Here is an 18,752-nt window from a genome sequence, read left to right on the forward strand (position 1 = left end):
TGGTGTGGACAGTTGATGGAGCCCCAACTCTACCGTCCAATGCTAGTGATTTTGTGAAAGGGTGTCCTGAGTGGGGGCGAGATGGCAGGCCCACCAGAAGAAGTAGGCAGAAGGCACCGCTGAGACCAGACCCAGACTTTCTAAATCTAGAGCTCAGAACAGACTGGTTTCCTTGACAACAGGGATGAAGTCTGCTCATCTGTTCCTGAGGGTGGGCTCTGTGTGTGTGTGAAAATCGCAGGGTCTTGGGGACAAGAAAGGCGATCCTTTCTTTATAAGTGTAGCAGCCCATTTCTGAGAACTTGCCAAGTCTTCCTGTATTATTAACAATATTAAAAACTTCCTAGGTGGCACAGTAATACCAGTTATGTAATCTGCACCTTGGACTCCAGATACAGAATCTTCCTTTCCTTTCCACTGCATTGCCTCTGATCCTTATTCTACCAGACTTGCAACACCTTTTTGATAACATTTTAGGATGTCAGTTGAACATGGACTCACCCCTAGCACTCTTGAAGGCTAAATGAAAAGCATTTCTTGTTTCTCCAGCTAGCGATGCTTTGTGTGGCCAGGCTGCTGGGAGGGAATGAAAATCAGCTCCTGACAAGCTGATGTTGGCTCAGACCTACACTTGTCAAACGGCGTCCTCATAAAGGCTTTGGGATCTAAACCCTCATTCTTGATGCAAACCAGAGGACTCAGGCTAAAAGTGGGTCCATTTGTTTTCCCCACCAGGCCTGATTTCAAGCAGCACGTCCTGTCTTGATAGAGGCTTGGTGTTTAATTCATGCACCGCCCCTCCCTGCCTATGCATTATTAAAGCCTCTTTAAAAAGCAGTCTATGGATTGCAGGGGAGAAGCCTGCCAGCAGTGATTTCACATCTCCTGCAAGAAGCGACATCTGCTGCTAAAGAAAACTTAGAGAAAAGATTTTGCAAAATAGCTGATGGCAGATCTAATAAAGATGGCCCTCAGACCCTGAGTTTATAAAAGCCGCTAATTTGTACAAATATGTCTTATTTGTGTGTGTGTGTCTATGTCAGAGAATGGAGTTCTTGAATGCTTGGTAATATAGATGGGAAATTGTGAGTGGGGACTTGTGGGCCAAGAGTGACTGTGACAAGATGGAATTAATTAACAGGGGAAGGTGGATTCAGCTGAATGTATGAACAGACAGATGGAGGCCGGAAACTGGTGCCTTTCTATGAGGGACTCTTTCCTCGTCAGTTTCGCAGTTCTGTGTCTCAGATTTAGCTCCTGCCCGTCCCCCTCCCCCAGGAGCCAGGGGATGAGCTGTGTCTTTCTAAAGCCCTTCTCAAATTCCTTTGTTTCCTTGTCTTTCTGAGAGGAAAGACACTGTCTCCCCCGTGCAATCTGTGGGCTCTTCCTAGGCTGAGTTCTTTGTTTGGAGGCTCCCTGGCCCCTGGGACCATGTCCGCTCTGACTCTAGATGGCATAAGATCCTCCTCTCCGGCCCCCTCCCACATCCCTGCGGGCCATCTAAGGATGGCTGTGGAGGAGGTGAGACCAAGGGCCGTGTTTCCTGCCTCAGTCCTTCCCCTATATGGACCGAGCAAATCACATGCTTGTGTTCAAATCACAGACTCAAAAGAGCCCCTCAAACTGGTAGGAACTCTGAGCTCTGTTTTACTGCTGGGGAAATAGAAGCCCAGAGAGTTTCCATGGCTTGTTGTCCATCACAGAATAAGTTAGTTCCAGGACCAGAGCTCTGGTCTCTTGAGTCTGTCCATTGCTCCTTCCCCAGCCCCTGGAATGTCCACTAGCGCCCTGGGTCTTCAGCGTGTTGTACACGTCAGATGTATGCCCAGTGATCAGGCAAGCTTTCGGTTTCATACATACATATGTGATTGCGATGGAGCCAGATATACATTGCATTCAGAAGTTTCTAAATTGCACAAAAATTAATTGAGAACTTACTGTGAGCCTTGCATTGAACAAGATTCTTCTTTGTGGATCCTGGATTTTTATAGACGAGCCTTAGGTAGGAGTGTCCCTGGCTAGAGTCCAGTGCCGTTTTTGATTGACTGACAATAGAGTTTTGCAAATTGTAAAGACCCATAGGCTTCGTACTATATATTTCTGTACTGCTTCATGGCTTGTTTACAAAACATTAGCTTTGTTCTACCTTCCTCCAGAATTGTGGCCACGTCCTCACCTGTTACCTGTGCCACTTAACCCTCCGAACCCAGTGAAGGGAAGGGAAGGTTGAAAATATAGCTGTAACACCACTTTGGGGCACTGGGTCCAACAGAATATCAACAGTGTTATGATGCCTGTGATGCCTTGAAGATGAAGTGTGGAAACTATCCCCAAGAATTTCCCTTCAGTCTGTGTGGGTGCAGAGCCTGCAGCCCGTTGAACCACAGGTCTGGTTCAGGGAAATGGAAGGTTGGTTGACGCAGCATCCGCCTCCTGTTGTAGGTGTCAGCAGGAAGATGCCTGGGCTGCTGGACATGACAGGTGGGCTGGCCATTTAGCAGATGCTGCCTAATGAATGCAGCAACCTAGGGGGACATCAGAAAGCTCAGCATACATCTCTGCAGGGGTCTGCGGGGGAGCTTCCTCTTCCCCAGAGGCCCATCCGTAACTCTAGCAAGAGATGGTGCAGCCACGGATGGTTGGTGGGCCTTCAGATACAGGACTGGAGGGCCTGGAGGAGCTGTCTATCCCACCTCCACATAACCACATAACCAGTTCCTAAAGGGCCGCTCACATCTATCAGACACTGTCCTTGGTGCTGGGATACAGTGAGGAGAAAAATCAGAGTCCAGAGTGCTCACTATTATACTATGGAACCCCTTCAACGAGGAGCAGAATCAGAGGGCATCCTTCTGTCTGAGAACTTCCAGCCTCGTGACAGGTGGAAGCCTGTTCTGGTTCTTTATTTTTAGATTTTTCAAGAAAGACATTTCGACATGAGCTTTTCTTCTATCACACGCAGTCTTTTCTGTTATTTTTATCCCCTGCTTCAGTTTCAAACTTTTGCTCATGTCTTTTCCTTTCCCCTCAAAGCCACAGCATCCTGAGGCTGTGGTAGGCATGGTGGGTGGGAGCCTGTCCTGGGAAGAGCCCTGGGTAAGCAGAAGTGCCCTCCTTCCTCCCTTTTAGGTGCCCCAGAAAACTGTAGGTTGCCCCTTTTCTCCACTCACAGGTGCCCAGGATCCCTGCTGCAATAAGTTAAGGCACCCTGTATCTCCCTGTGCGCTGTGTTCTCCTTGGGTTCCTTGAGCCTCGGATGTCTGCAAACTCCAGGCAGAAAGCCATCTCCTTAGGTCACAGTGATGAAGGCAGAAACAACCGACTGGCTTTCCCAGGAAAGCTGACTTTTAAAGGGAGGAGACATATTAGGCAAATAAACCTCTAAATAATGGGCTTCAGGCACGAAGGAGTGGGGTGAGGATATTGAGGCAGCCTAGTGAGATTTGGGGGCAGAGTGCCCCTCCCCCCCACTCTAAACCTGTGGCTTCGTTGGCCCCACACACAGACAGGACTCATTTTGCTCTATGACTGGCTCTTTCATACACGCACTGCGTGTGCATCTACCTAAATGTGTCTGTGTCCATGCTTATTTCTTCTTAGGTCACTGCTTTTTTTTTTTTTTTTTTTTGCCATACCACGAGGCATGTGGGATCTTAGTTCCCTGACCAGGGATCAAATCTGTGGCCCTCGCAGTGGAAGCATGGAGTCCTAACCACTGGATGACCAGAGAAGTCCCCATGGTCACTGTTAAATTAAACAGTGTGTGTCTGAAGGCAATGGCACCCCACTCCAGTACTCTTGCCTGGAAAATCCCATGGATGGAGGAGCCTGGTAGGCTGCAGTCCATGGGGTCGCTGAGTCGGACACGACTGAGCGACTTCACTTTCACTCTTTACTTACATGCACTGGAGAAGGAAATGGCAACCCACTCGAGTGTTCTTGCCTGGAGAATCCCAGGGACGGGGGAGCCTGGTGGGCTGCCGTCTATGGGGTCACACAGAGTCGGACGCGACTGAAGTGACTTAGCAGCAGCAGCAGCAGCAGTGTAACTAACAGGGCTTCCTGGGTGGCGCTAGTGGTAAAGAACCTGCCTACCAAGGCAGGAAACATTAAGAGACCTGGGTTTGATCCCTAGGTTGGGAAGATCCCCTGGAGGAGGGCATGGCAACCCACTCCAATATTCTTGTCTGATATTTCCATGGACAGAGGAGCCTGGCAGGCTCCAGTCCATAGGGTTGCAAAGAGTTGAACATTACTGAATTGATTTAACATGAGTAACTAACACTGGCCCATTGACCCTTTTGAAGTACATCAGTGTTCAAAACACCTTAGGTGATGACTGGCTCACATGTCCCCATCATCCATCCCCAGGGGATCACACTCATTTTTTCCCACTCCATTCACACAAGGTAGAAGAGATGAGATGCTGCACATGGAATATTCCAGGGCTGCAATTTGGAAAGGAAATAGGGTTCATTTTCTTGACACTATCTTTCACCGGTTAAGAATGGTGACAATTGCTTGTGGGACTCTGGAGAAATTATGAAGTGTTAATTAGCAGAAGCTCTGTGTATTTAAAATATATGGGCATATTTAAAAAACTATTAAGTTAAACCTACTTACAGAGCTGAGAAATCACATGGTCCAAAAATCTAAGGTGAATTTTGCTGCATCTATTAAGAAAGATGTTTAAATGCTTCTGGAAATGGTCATTCTGTGTTACTTTTGATTCCTTGGACATGGAAGCTGAGGCACAGGAAGCAGGTGGTGACCTGGCTGTGACCTGGCCTGTGTGTGTGTGTGCTCAGCTGTGTCTGACTCTTTGTGGCCCCATAGACTGTAGCCCACCTGGCTCCTCTGCCCAAGGAATTTTCCAGGCAATAATACTGGAGTGTGTTGCCATTTCCTATTCCAGGAGATCTTCCCGATCCAGGGATTGGACTCACGTTTCTTGCGTCTTCTGCATTGGCAGGCAGACGCTTTTCCACTAGCACCACCCGGGACACCCTCCTGGGCTATTCTTATTGACGTGCCTCCATCTCCCAGAGTGAAGGTTTAAATTGTGCTAATTTCCAGAAGATGTTTAGAATGTGAATGAATTACAACTGTGTTTGTTCCTTAGAAGTTTCGTATTTCACACTTGATCCCAGTGACTTGTGATTCTTTGGGCTTGAAAGTGAAAAGCAAGCACCCCCTGCCATATTCTGCAGAGATGAGGAGGATAGAGCCTGGAACCCAGTCCAGTCACTGACAACTAAGTATTAGTGTGTCTTTCTTTGGACACACCTCACCCTCTTGGCCTCAGTTTTCTCATTGGTTTAATGAAGTAGGAGAGTAGGGTTGGGCTGTCTATCAGTTGGAGTCTAACAAGGAAAGCAGGAAATTCTTTAAGTATCTCAACAAAGGGAATTCAATGCAGGTCATTTATACAAGTAATGGAGGAGGTGAGACAGACAGGGCAAAGGGGAGGGAGTGAAGGGGAAGTAGCCCCAAGGTTAGCCCCAGCAGGACAACTCTTCTTCCTGGAGGCTGGAGGGAGAAGGTGAGCAGGTGATGTCACCCCAGCCCAGGGGCCAGGGCCACTCTGGAAGCAAGAGCTGGGGCCACGGAGGGAACACCACTTGATGCTGAGAGCCAGGGAAGAAATGCTTTGGCAGCCCTACTCCCTCCATCCCCCTTCACCCTCCCCCCACACCCCTACTGATCTTGGGTCAGTGTCTCCAATTGTCCCCAACCCAGCACGAAGCCGCCAGGGTCAGCTGAGAAGGCTGTGGAATGATCAGGCTAGGAGTATCCCTGTAACTGGCATTCAATGAGAATGAAAAGTTCCACGTGTCCTCAAGGGTGTGCTGATGGGAAAATCAGGCCAATAAGGTCACACTAGTCTTTTTTTAAAAAAATTCAATTATAAAAATTTTTATTAGGGTGATATGTTCTAGATACTGCAAAGGGAACTCACTTGGAAGTAGCCAACTTTATTTTTTCTGTAACTCTACCCTTCAAGATATGTTGGGGACACAATAAATAAAACATTAGACATAAATGACTTGCGTTATGAATATGACTTTTTATGTGAAGGTCACACTGGTCTTTATTGAGACTCCCTATCCCATCACCAGAAACAAATGTCCCCAGGGTGAACCTGCCCTGTTCTGCACTGGATTTGCCTTATTGGAGAGAAGACTGTTATGCACCAAGCCCGTATCTCCGAACCGACCGAGAGAGCAAGTCCACCACAGTAATGCAAAGGCAAGAAGGGAGTTTATTTCTAGCGCGCTAGGGCCCAAGTCTCTTCCAGCACAGTGAAATCTGACAAAAGCCCTGAACAAAGGAGTATGGCGGCTTATATACAGGCAGTTTTTTGTCTCAGTTACAGGAGTAGCTGGCGTTACACGATTGGCCAGGCAGGATGAGCGCATGTCCTGTCTCTTTTTGGTAAACATGACTCAGGTCCTAGAGCCCGTCGTTTGGTCCCTAACAAAGACAAGGCAAGACCTCAGGGAAGGTGTTTTGGATGTGAGTAGGAGGGGTAGTCGGACATGACTAAAGCGACTTAGCAGCAGCAGCAGCAGCAGGAGGGATAGTGTTCTTGCCTGGAGAATCCCAGGGATGGGGGAGCCTGGTGGGTTGCTGTCTATGTGGTTGCACAGAGTCGGACACGACTGAAGCGACTTAGCAGCAGCAGCAGCAGCAGCAGCAGCAGCAGCAGGAGTAGGTCCAAGAGGGTAAAGGATGAGAAAGAGGAGACAGAAAAGGGTTCATACCTGTGGGTAGAGAGCTGAACCCAAAGGGAAGGGGGTCAAAGGGCCTCACCCGTGACCAGTGATGGTCGCTGTCCGTGCAAAAGTGTGCTTCCAGTTATAAAATAACTCACACAGGGCAGTGTCCATGGCAGGCTTTTCTGGAGTGTTTAACTGGTTTTCATACAAGGCACCTTTTTCATGGAGTGACTTCAATCAGGATCCATCAGACTGGACTGACTGGACATCCCCTCACTTGAGGTGTTCTCTCCCCATAGAAGGGAAGTGATGTCAGCTCTGTCCTCTCGGAGGTGTCCGCTGCAGTGGAGTCTAAGGTGTCGACAGGCCCCCAGACCTTTGCCTATAAAGTGAGGGATCGGTGTGTGCTTTCAGGGCCCCCAGCTCTGCTCTCTAGGATCCACCTCAGGCCTTGGCAGACGGGGGCAGGCGGGAAGAGGACACCCATGCAATCATGTCCCAGGAGGTCTGAACCGAGGCGAGAGTGCGGCTGTGGCTCAAGAGGGGACTAAGTCACCTGAAACCCTTTGTAAAAACTCCAGACTGTGAGGCCGGGAGCATGTGGAGCACGGCAACTTTTCCTACTGATCTGTGCTTTTTCGCCTGCTGCCCTCAGGCCTCACACACACTCTCCTCGGCCAACACGAGGCCTTCAAACTCACTGATGATGTTCAAGGGCTTACCTCTCATTCTCTCCCCACCTCTCTTCCTGTCTCTCTTGCTTTACGAAGCCCAGAGAACCAAGGAGGCAGGCTCTGACGCTCAGGGAGGGGAGGCCCGTGGGGAGGGAAGAGCTGCGGACACTCACGCATTAGTCATTTTTGTCCTAACTCGTATTCCGAGATGAGCAATAGCTGGAAAAGATGGTAGTGTTTGGTGACAAATGAGAGGTCCTGGAGCTGAGAAGAGGGCGAGAATAGAAAGACCTTGGCTAGGGGATGAGGAGAGGCCGGCCTGAGTCAGGCTGCAGAGGCAGCGGCACGTGTGCAGGGTCGGGGCGGGAGGACAGGCCTGTCTGTCAGGCTGGGCCGGGCCTTTCACGTGGGGGGAGCAGGGAGATGATGCCTTGGTGCCAGACTGAGGAGCTTGAAAGCCAAGATGACCCCATGCTGCTGTCCAGAAAGAAATGGCAAAGCGTCACACTCCTGTCCCCAGCCTACGGCACACATCAGAAACCAGTCCTCGTGTTCTTTCCGAGTGAAGGCAGAAGGGGAGTCAAGCTCTACAAGCAGCGTCACTGATCCATCACTGTTGGTATGTGACATAAAGCCTGGGGGCTATCTGGCTGTGGACAGGGAGACATGATGGTTCTTGTGAAGCCTTTTAGACATGTAACCATGGGTGTGGGCTGGATGGAAGGAGTGAGCGCTGAAAAGAGAGCTAAGTGGGGAGATGAATATGTTGAGATTTCTGGCCAAAGAACTTCTGTGTCTTTTGCCCATTCCTACACTGGACTTGGTGGGCCAGCATTTTTTGTTTTCATTTTTAAACTAGGCTTTTGTAATGGGGTAAAGCTCCTGCACTCCCACCCTTATCCTGGGCACCCATGCAATGGCCTCTCCTCTCTGTCTCTATCAAACTGAACTTCTAGTTACCCAGTCATATAAGAGCTCAGACTAGGTTCCAGCCACATTCTCATCTTTTTTGGACCAAGTGTTTTTCACTCTATAAAAACATTAGGGCAAAAGTACTGAGGCAGAAGTCTCCATCAAGCTCATTGAAATTAAAAAACTGGGATTCTGTCATCATAGTTCCATTCTCCCAGAAACTGTTTTGGGCTCTTTGTATGACAGGGCTAAGGAAACCTTTCTTCTTCTTTTTCATCCAAAAGAATGAGACCACTTCTTGGTTGACGCTATCAGAGAGTGATGGACTGGAACAATCAGAGGCCATTAGCATTGGCCCGGTGAGCTGTTGTTCAATTTAGAAGCATCGACTGAGCCCAGGGAGACATCCCACCAGAGTTCAGTGACTTGCATCCACTCTTTATCCTTCAGCTGGAAGCTAGGCTCCTCCACTCCCACAATGGTCCTGCATGGTGACTGATTGCATCTATAAATTCCAAACTTTTGTTCTGGGGGTCCCCCTTGCCAACATGGTGCTGTTGATGACAGTACGCTCTTATACCCTTGCTACTCAAAGTGGGGTAGCATCAGCCTCACCTGAGAGCTCCTGAGAAATACACAGTCTGGAGGCTTCACTCGAGACCTACTGACTGAATCAGAGTCTGCAGGTTAGCAAGACCCTCGGGCAATGTGTATGCATATTAGGGTGGGGGAAGCCTGAAACAGCTGGGGGAGGTCAGAAATCTGAGCTCAAGGTGTCAGTGGGGCTGCGCTGCACTCCCCCCAGAGCTCTAAAGGAAATCTTCTCAGTCCTCTTTCAAAGCTTCTGGTGGCTTTGGGCATTCCTTGCCTCCTGGCTGCCTCACTCTGATCTCTGCTTCCTGTCTCCACGTGGCTTGTGAAGACAGTTGTGACGGGGCTGAGGGCCCACCAGAATAACTCAGGATGATTTCATCTTAAGATTCTCAATTTAAGTACATCAGTAAAGATCCATCTTCCAAATAAGGTCTTATTTGCAGGTTCTGGGTGTTGGGGCATGGACATATTTTTTGAGGGGAGGGGCCACTCTTCAACCCATGACAGATCCCCTTAGAACAGTCCCGGGCAGCAAGCTTCCAGCCCCTTGCCATAGCTCCCCCTCTGCAGCTGGTCCAGCCTGGTGTTCTGATTTACCTATACTGCTGAACACTACCAAACAGTACCAGCATTATTGATTCCTTTCCTATGACAGACCTCGCCCTACATGTTTCACATGGATGAATCCATTTGACTGCAACAACCCCTCAGGGCTGCAACTGTAATTACCACCCCTATTTTATGGATGAGGAAACTGAGGCAAAGAGTAGTTCAGGAGCCCACCTAAGCTCTCACAGCTAGTAGAGTTGAACTTGTGCTACAAACCCAGCAGTCTGTCCCAGAATCTGTGCTCGTCACAATATACTTCACCATTCAGAAGCATTACTCAGTGCTTCTGAAATTATGGAAGGTTCAAGAGGTGGCAGAGAGAGATGGTACCAGGTCCCACTTTTCAGGGAGGCAGAACACAAAGAAGGCCAAGATACAGTGTGAGCTTTCCTGCTCCCACCCCACAGTGCCTGGAGGTTGGGGAACCCCCAGTTGATGCTGCCTGGAGGTAGGGAGCACAATTTACTGTTCAGTGAGTGGCTGAAACAGTGCATCCCATCTGTGTCAAAGGAGCACTGCATAGCCATGGCCAGGGACATTGCTCGGGGCAGGGACTGGCGGGGACTCTCTCCATGGACCTGCCAAGGATGAATGCTCAGATCTCTAGAGGAGACAGAATTGAGCCCTGCAACTCTGAGATGGAGCTCCAAGTCCAGAAGACCCAGAAGCAAAGTCCAAGAGCCCAGGAGGGAGAACCACAAGGGAGATATCACTAGGCTGCCTCCGGGTGTGCTCAGGGGAGCATCCCAGGCAGCACACAGCCCGACTTGAGCTCCGGAAGGCCCATGTGCATGGAGTATGTCTGTGGGGGGCTGGGTACACAGAGCCATGTGTGCCTGGACAGGTGCATGGTTTCACTAGGATGCTGGCAGCTGAGCCACGCTCCGAACACCTTGTGAAAAGGCCCCCAGAATGCAGGTAAGCTGTTTCTCGTGAGATAAGTGCTGCTATGGCCGCCACTTAGAGATGAGGCACATGATGCCCAAGGCCTCTTGGCTGCTCTGTCCCTCACCCCTCAGCACAGTGTGGGCTCTGGAACGGCAGGCTCGTGGCAGGGCAGTGCTGAGTACAGTGCCTGAGCATAGCAGTCACTTAAATATATCGAACCAGTCAATCCTAAAGGAAATGAGCCCTGAACATTCACTGGAAGGACTGGTGCTGAAGCTGAAGCTGCAATAGTTTGGGCACCTGATGTGAAGAGCTGACACATTGGAAAAGACCCTGATGCTGGGAAAGATTAAAGGAGGAGGAGAAGGGGGCCACAGAGGATGAGATGGTTGGATGGCATCACCAACTCAATGGACATGTGTTTGAGCAAACTCTGGGAGATAGTGAAAGACAGGGAAGCCTGGCGTGCTGCAGTCCATGGGGTCGCAAACAGCTGGACACGCTTCCACAAACCAATAATGGAAGCTCCAGATGAGCAGCTCAGAGGGAAAAGTGGAGCCCGCCATTTAGAAATGCACCAGCCCCCAATCCACTTGTTTCTTTAGTATAGAAATTCAGCATCAGACGTAACCTGCCTAATTTTATTAAGCTCAGTTTCACAGATTCTTGGCGTTCCCTTGAGAACATCTGATGGGGCAGTCAGCCCAGATGTACACTTGCTGGAAGATGGAATCCAGATTGTGATTTAAAGACGCAGTTGTTACACTGTCATGGACCACAGGAGGACTTATTGACTAGCAAGCATGTAACATTTATTGAGTGTGCACTTATTATCTACCAGGCCCTGTGCAAAGCCTATGCTTATGTACATTGTCTCATATACTCTTCTCTGCATCTTACAGATGAAGAAACTGAGGTTGAGAGAAACTAGTAACAGCTGGAGGGATGCAGAGCTTGAATTCGATTTTGGTCCCTCAATGCTCTCCAGAGCCTGGATCTTTAGCCACAATGCTGCATGGTGGAGCCTGTTTCCTGAGCTCTTAATGTATTAAGATGGCTTTAGGTGGCACTCGTGGTAAAGAACCCACCTGCCAAGGCAGGAGATGTAGATTCGATCCCTGGGTCAGAAAGATCCCCTGGAGGAGGAAATGGCAGCCCACTCCAGTACTCTTGCCTGGAGAATCCCATGGACAGAGAAGCCTAGAGGGCAGTAGTCCATGGGGTCGCAGAGTCGGACACGACTGAAGCAACTTAGCACAGCCCAGCACGAACTCCTTTTGAGTTAAGTTACCATCTCACCCTATCCCCACACCGCTTAATAGTTCTTCATTTCCTCTCTGCTTACCTTAAACCTCTCTACTCCCAACATTGGGAAAGAGGCCAGGCAGACCCCAGGGCTGACCTGGGAGGGTTCTTAGAGTGAGGGTACGGGGGCTGGGCGAGCACGTGCTGTGCGCTAGTTCCTCTGGAGAGCGCTTCCAGCCATGGAGGTGTTCACCGGCGCAGTGAGTCAGAAATTCAGGTGGATCTATTTCCATTCTGTCTCATCTTGAAGTCTTTTATGTTTGGCCTTCTCATCCTAGTCTGGTCCTGCCTTATGATAATATGGTCCTGTTTCACAGAGGAGGAAGATGCTGCTCAGCAGACCATGGATGTGCACTGATTGGGAGCCGGGCACGCCAATCTGCCTCGCCCCATAGATCCTGGTACCTGCCAGAAGCAGGACAGATAGGACAACCTCATCTGCTGATCAGCCGTGATTCAAAGTGTCAAGGGGCTCTCCTAAAGCCCCACGGCCTGTTTCTCTTGCCTCATCCCTTGGCTTCCCGATTTGGTGGACAACCTATCACCCCCATGTGAAGGGCAATCTCAAAGCTGGTGACACTGACTTCTAAGATGGGTTCTCATACTTCATCGGTTCTAATGCACACATTTTCCCCCTGCATTTCAACACCTCATATTGGGATATGTGCTCCGATTTATGATGGCAAAATTATAACTAGAATGGTTTTCTTGGTAATATTTAAAATTATGATGTGTTAATTAACAATGATATCCTAGATCTGGAGAAATGCTGTGATACCAGTGTTTATTTTTACCTCTCAGTATGAAATCGATACCTGCACTTCTGTCTCTCTGCCTTCACTTCTGAGGCCTGTATCAAAAGTCTTCCTTGGGCTTGCTGTGTGACTAGCCTCTCATGTCATTTCTTTAAGCAGGAGACATCCTGTAAGTAGGCTGACTTGAGTTGCCAGAATCTGATAGCCCTCAAATTGTTGTCCTGAAGTTTACCTTTCATTTCCTCCTTCCTAAATCTTATCAAGAGTTTTACAAACTCTCAGGAAGTTATTAAGTGGAGGGTCCTGTTTTAAGAAGTGCGGGTTCACTTGTTTGTTTCTTTGAGTCTGATGTTAAGAAACTAGAATCATCTGCCTAGAAATGAGCTTGATTGAATTTCATTAAATTGTCTATAAAAAGAGCACCCATTTTATAACCTGGATGTGAGATTGAGCTGGTTTTCTTGATAGTCATCCTTGTATATCTCTGATCTTAAGTGGACTGATTATTGAGGTAGCTTTTATGGCCAGCTTAGTGCAGAAGTTGCCTGAAGGTAATATAAGTCACTGTTAATTATGTGTGCACCATAATTGATTTCCAGAAATCTGGCTTCCTGATAACCTTTTGCTAAAAGCTGGTTGCACTGTAAGTTGGATCTTAGGAGACTTGATTTCATCTTATTTGAGAATAAAGGAAAAGAAAAATAATTAAATGTGTTTTGAGAAAAGACACTGCAGAGAAGATAAATGATCTGGAAGCCTCAAAAGAAGTACTTATCTCATAATAATCTGCTGTAGGAACCAGAAGAAAAGTGAAAGAAAACTATTTAGTAGCCTTGAATGTATGTATGTTGCTCAGGCACGTCCAACTCTGTGATCCCATGGATGGTAGCCTGCCAGACTCCTCTGCCCATGGAATTCTCTACGCAAGAATACTGGAGTGGGTAGTGATTCCCTTCTCCAGGAGAGCTTCCCAACCTTAGTAGCCTTAAAATAGTTCAAAAAGGCATGGCTTCCAAGAAACAGGAGGGGGCAGTCATAGGAGAAGATAGACTAAGATGAAAAGGTCAGAGGTGAAATGGAGATACAGTAAGAAAGGTGTGCAAAAGATAAAATGTTCAATGTGGGAATTAGAATTCACACTATGTTGCTGAATTAGTGAAATTGGAGATCATGATAATAATGACAAACATTCAGAATGCCAGGAAAATAGCAGTAAGGAAACTAGTGAGATAAAAAAATATGAGAAAAAAATTAAAGAGCAAAAATTCAACGTATGGGTAACTGCTGATCTTAAAGGAGACACTCAAATAAGTGAAATGGAAGAAACAACCACACAGCTAGCAGAAGACAGTCAACCTTGTGCCGAAGAAAACGTGTGAATGTGTTTTTCAGGGAGGGTTACCTGTTACCGTAACCACCACCTCAGCCTCCCTGACCAGTGCTCAGTGGGCTGCCTTCAGTGACACCCCACCGCCTTCCGTCTGGTGGCTGCATCACCCTCAAGGGTCCCAGAGCTTCCCACCAGATCCTCTGCCTCCAGCAGGGCGGCAAGGAAGGAGAGAGAGTGTGGAGAGGGCAGTTCTGCTCTTAACTGTCTGGGCAACAGGTGACGCAAGTCTCTTCTGCCTAATCTCATTGGCTGACATCTCAATGGCCCTATTCAGAGGGTAGGCAGGTAGGGAAGGTGGGTCCCAGGAAGAAAAGGAAGTGAGTTTGGTGAGTACATGGCATTGTTCCTGACACATGGATATGCAGACACACATACAAATACGTACAGAAGTTTAAACAGCTTTTTCCTTAGTTGTGATAAAAATCCATATCATACAGGATCATAGGGAGGATCATAGAGAGGAGTGGAAAGTCAAACAATGTGCCGGCTATTTTTTTCTGTCTTGTTTCTGACACACTGTGACGCTGTGAGCCTGACTGCTCAGGCTTTGGGCTGTCTCTGATGCATGTTCCAGGGGCAGGAGGTTCCCCACATGAGCCTTTGGACCCTGTCACAGTTTGGCATGTTCCTTCCAGTTCGCGCCATCCCCTCTTTCTGGGCCTATTGACTCTCCTCTCCCTCCCCAAACCAGCAAGTCCCATGTCCCCTTGAATCTGTGAATTTCTATAGTTCCCTCAGTCTGGAGAGGGGAGGGATGGTGTCAGATCCCCCTTTAGTCCTAAATGCAAGGTGTTCTTATTATTTCCTCTTGTGCTCACTAAGTGAAAAAAATAAAATAAAACCAACAAAATCAATTTTTGAAGCCCAGCATAACAATCTTGACCTTAATGTGCTAAAGGAGTATTTATTTCTACCTCTGTGGCCGAGAAAATAGCTTATTAGACATAGAAGGACACAGCATCCAATATCTGTTCCCTGGACTTCTTGGCTGGAGGTGGAGTTGGGGCTAAGGGTAGTCTTGCCACATGAAGGATTAATACTCTCAGATTAGGTCCCAAAGCAGAACCAACCGTTTTATGTTCAAGCTTGACCAGGGTGAAACCTTTCAAAATACAGCTCTGTTGCTGTTTAAGTACAGTCTGGCCTGAAGGCAAAAGGTAGAAAACATGACCACTTAAAAGTTCCCTGTGACTGAATTCCAGGACAACCTGAGGTGTGAAACAGTGAATCAGAGGACGTGTCAGTTCAGTTAGACAGGCTTTTATCCACATAATATGCAAGTTTGGCACCTCCTCACCCAAGGAAGGAACTGCGTATTTGCAGGCTGAGCACAGCCATCCTGCTAGTTCAGGACGGTCTCTGCATCACTGGGGTTTCCTGAACCCCCTTTCTTTCCCTTCGCTGAAGGCATGAAGCCCGCATGGTTTTGTGCTGGTGGCAGAGGTATCTGGCAAGTGGGTTAAAGCTCACGCTGGAGCCTTGAGACTGGGGCCTCCCTGGAACCCCACAGTTCACTAGCTTGTGTTGGAGCACTGCCCTCACCGCCCCCCCCCCCCCCCCACAGTGTTCAAATGCTCTCTCTGTGCATGTCTCAGGAACGCCATGATCCCCAGTAGCTCTGTGACTCTGATCAAGTCACTCCATTTCCTGAGCCTCAGTTTCCTCACCTGAAAAGCAGGATGAGGGGCCCTTCGCCATGGCACTGATGAGAAGGGCTGGGCACAGCCCCAATACCTATCTGGGTTTAACAGCTCCAATTTTTTGGATCAAATAATGTCTTCCTTCTGAGGCTGCAGCAGTCAGGGGGTTAAAGGATTCCTGCAGCCAAAGGGGTTTCTGGAGATGGACAGATGGAGACACTTCCTCCTTTCTTCTTTGATACTCTTTTCATCCAAATGGTTAATCCCTGTGAACTGTGGAAAACTTAGAAGTAGGTGAAAAAGCTGATGATAAGCCTCAGCCATAATCCCGTCACCCAGGGGCATGAGCTTTCTCTTTATCTGAACAGACCAGGCAGGGTGTGGTCCCATCTCTCACTCAACTGTCTCCATTCACTCTGCGAAGTAACAGCAGCAAAGCCTTGGCCAGCTCCTCCCTCACTTCTGGAAGCTTCATTCAGGAATTGGTGAGTTTGGGCTCTGACTTCAAGTCTCAGGCTTGAAGCAAATGCCCTGCTGTCCTTGTCTGGAGCTGACTCATGGGGCTGGGAGCCTGGGGCTTTAGAGGCACCCCCACCCAGGGGGCAGCCATGCCCGTGGCAGACGTTGAAGCAGATGGGAAAGGACCACTTGTCGTTTCTTTCCACTGTGGGCTCTGGGTGCGGGTGATACCGACTGTCTGCTCCTGTCTGGACGCCTCCCACTTGAAGTGGAAGGAGACAGGCACCCATCTCCCTGTGTGCGCACAGGGCTTAAACAGATATGAACAGAAAGTCAGACAGCTTGAGCCTTCTCTTCTAGACCTTCTGTTCCTTTTATAGCTACAAGGAATGACCCACAGAAATGTGATTTCACGCTCCAGTGGTTAGATTTACCTGGTCTTCAGTGGGACAGAGACAAAAATGACCTGTGACAGGGAGCGGCTTTCAGGACTGTGATCCCTGGCTGCTCTCCAAGGAGGGCGAATCCCAGCAGAGTCTTTGCTGAGTAGGCTCCAAGAGTGTGAGGGTGCAAACTGAAGATGCCCAGAGGGAGCTCCAGGGCTCCCCTGAGAGGGGAACTGAGGGGGTCCTGGGGTGGGGGTGGGGCAGGGGTGGAGCTACTGAAGGGAAGAGGTGGGGGGAGACAAGGGGCTGAGGCTGAGCCGAGGATATCTATTCCCTTCTCCTCTGTCTCCCCACAATCTGTGTTATATGGTGGAGTTGGCTTTGTTAGAGCTGCAATCAACTGCTGGAATTCTGTCTCAAAATAGGCAAGAATGGCTGGCTGTCAGAGAGGTCCAGCCATTTGGATTACATAACAAGAGAATGTGTTATTTTAGAGGAGACGATTTAGGTGCTAGGGTGCCTGCCACACACACCCCATTATCACTCAGCACCATACTCTGAAATGGGCTGCTCAGGGGTAGGTCTCCCTACACTGTTCCGAGCTCCCCTGGGCCCTTACTCACCTCTGGGACCCCAGGGCTTGGGCAGTGTTGCATTGCTGAGCCATTTTAACTCCTAATTCACTGCTAGTGGAGTTTCAGTTCAACTAATATTTATTAAGCATCTACCTGACACCAGCCCTACAGCAACACAAAGAATAGAGACATGTCAAAGACACAGGCCCTGCCTGCTAGGAGCTTGTGGTAATAGACTGTTGCTGTCCGACTGTAAGTGGAATGAAAGGAGCATAATGGTGATGGGAGTGTAAGGGACAGGGGTGTGGAGGGAAGGCTTCCGGGAGGAGCGGACAACCTGAGCTGAAAGAAAAAGGCAAAGAAGACCAGCAAGGACAAAGGTGGGGACCGGCTGAGTGCCTTCCGGGTCCTGGGAAGAAGCGCGGAGCGTGAGTGATAGGCTGGGAGGGAGGAGGCAGGCACTGGGAGGCCCAGGGGCTTTGCGAACAAGCTAAAAGGGACCTCATTCTGCAGGGTGCAGTCTTCAAAGAAGGGAGTGGCCAGAGACAGACAGGCATGATCCTCGGTCTCCTGGTGGGAAATGGGTGGGTTTCAATTTCCAACATGGAGAATGCATTTGGGTTGAAAAAGCAAATTCTGAATTAAATTTTTTTGTTTGATAAATATAAAAAGGAGAGCTGTCACTTTTGTAATACAACCTAAATTTGACTAAATTTTGGCTGCTGCTACTGCTGCTGCTAAGTCGCTTCAGTCATGTCCGACTCTGTGCGACCCCATAGACAGCAGCCTAACAGGCTCCCCCGTCTCTGGGATTCTCCAGGCAAGAACACTGGAGTGGGTTGCCATTTCCTTCTCCAGAGGAGCAGAAATTAGAAAATAAAAAGAGGTGCAAGAATGCTAACCTGATGGTGGGGAGCCGTGGATGGGCTGGGGGTGGGGAGGGGGATGCAGGGCAGTGGGTCAGATTTGCACTTTTAGAACAGCCACTCTTGCTACTGATTGGATGGGGTGTATGAGAGAGGAAAGACCAGGCCAAGATCATAAATGCAATCCTTTGCAGCCAAAGATGGAGAAGCTCTATCCAGTCAGCAAAAACAACCAGGAGCCGACTGTGACTCAGATCATGAACTCCTTATTGCCAAGTTCAGACATAAATTGAAAAAAATAGGGAAAACCACTAGACCATTCAGGTATGACCTAAATCAAATCCCTTATGATTATACAGTGGAAGTGAGAGATAGATTCAAGTGATTAGATCTGATAGGCAGAGTGCCTGAAGAACTATGGTCGGAGGTTTGTGAATGGAGTAGCCATCATGGTCAACAAGAGTCCGAAATGCAGTACTTGGATGCAATCTCAAAAAACAGAATGATCTCTGTTGGTTTCCAAGGCAAACCATTCAATATCACAGTAATCCAAGCCTATGCCCCAACCAGTAATGCTGAAGAAGCTGAAGTTGAATTCGATGAAGACCTACACCCCAAAAAGATGTCCTTTTCATTATAGGGGACTGGAATGCAAAAGTAGGAAATCAAAAAACACCTGGAGTAACAGGCAAATTTGTCCTTGGAATATGGAATGAATCAGGGCAAAGACTAATAGAGTTTTGCCAAGAAAATGCGCTGGTCATAGCAAACACCCTCTTCCAATAACACAAGAGAGGACCCTACACATGGACATCACCACATGGTCAACACTGAAATCAGACTGATTATATTCTTTGCAGCCAAAGATGGAAAAGCTCTATACAGTCAGCAAAAACAAGACCAGGAGCTGACTGTGGCTCAGATCATGAACTCCTTATTGCCAAATTCAGACTTAAATTGAAGAAAGTAGGGAAAACCTC

Source organism: Budorcas taxicolor, chromosome 11 (genome assembly GCF_023091745.1).
Source record: "Budorcas taxicolor isolate Tak-1 chromosome 11, Takin1.1, whole genome shotgun sequence".
Taxonomy (NCBI): domain Eukaryota; kingdom Metazoa; phylum Chordata; class Mammalia; order Artiodactyla; family Bovidae; genus Budorcas; species Budorcas taxicolor.